This window comes from Austrofundulus limnaeus, unplaced genomic scaffold, assembly GCF_001266775.1.
Source record: "Austrofundulus limnaeus strain Quisiro unplaced genomic scaffold, Austrofundulus_limnaeus-1.0 Scaffold8685, whole genome shotgun sequence".
Lineage (NCBI taxonomy): Eukaryota > Metazoa > Chordata > Actinopteri > Cyprinodontiformes > Rivulidae > Austrofundulus > Austrofundulus limnaeus.
Genome location: NW_013961087.1, coordinates 1 through 727, shown reverse-complemented (window position 1 = coordinate 727; position 727 = coordinate 1). Strand labels below are relative to the sequence as shown.

General features: G+C 49.7%; 1 pseudogene; it reads left to right on the top strand.

Annotated features, from left to right (window-relative positions):
- The first annotated feature begins 220 nt into the window (after window positions 1-220).
- On the top strand, window positions 221-628 carry LOC106512595 (UDP-N-acetylglucosamine/UDP-glucose/GDP-mannose transporter pseudogene; annotated as a pseudogene).
- The last annotated feature ends 99 nt before the right edge of the window (window positions 629-727 follow it).

Sequence of the window (727 nt, the reverse complement as noted above, 5' to 3'; positions counted from 1 at the left end):
ATGTCAGTTTTTATCCATAATGACACCTAGAAACTTCACTTCACTGACTCTACATCATCAGTTTTAAATGAAACTATAGTTCTTGTGTTTTGTGTTGTCTTTTTATTTGTATTATGTGTAGCACTGTGGCCAACAACAGTTGTTATTAAATGTAATATATAAATAAAGTTAGTTTGATCTGATATCTGCTCTTTTACCTCCAATAAACGGCTTTATTTCAGCAGGTTTATTCTTTAATTTGTGATTGGATAAAACCAGTCACGTGTCATGTGAGGAACCCGGAAGTGCCGTTTCTTCATCAGATGATGGTGCTGTAGTTTAATGACTCCACCGTGTGACCGGAGCTCTTTACTGGACTTTAAAGAAGCCGTGTCGGGGCGGAAGTTGATAGAGGTCTACGTCACCACAGTGCTGGGTGCGCGCTGAGGCTCGTGCATGTGTGTGCACGTGCGGGGGTGAGCCCCCGGAGCGATGTCAGGGACAGGAGAGCCGCTGAGGGCGGAATGAGGAGCTCCGGGATGGCGGACAGACCCTCCGCCATGTTCGTCAAGCTGCTCGTGGCCTCCTTCTACGGCCTGAGCTCCTTCCTTATCGTGGTGGTCAACAAGAGCGTCCTGACCGGCTACAGGTACGGTGCTGCGAGCAGCTGCCATGTTAGGGTCCGGCCCGGCTCGGCCCGGTCCGGTCCGGTCCGGTGGAGCTGCTGACTAACATGTTGGTAAAACTC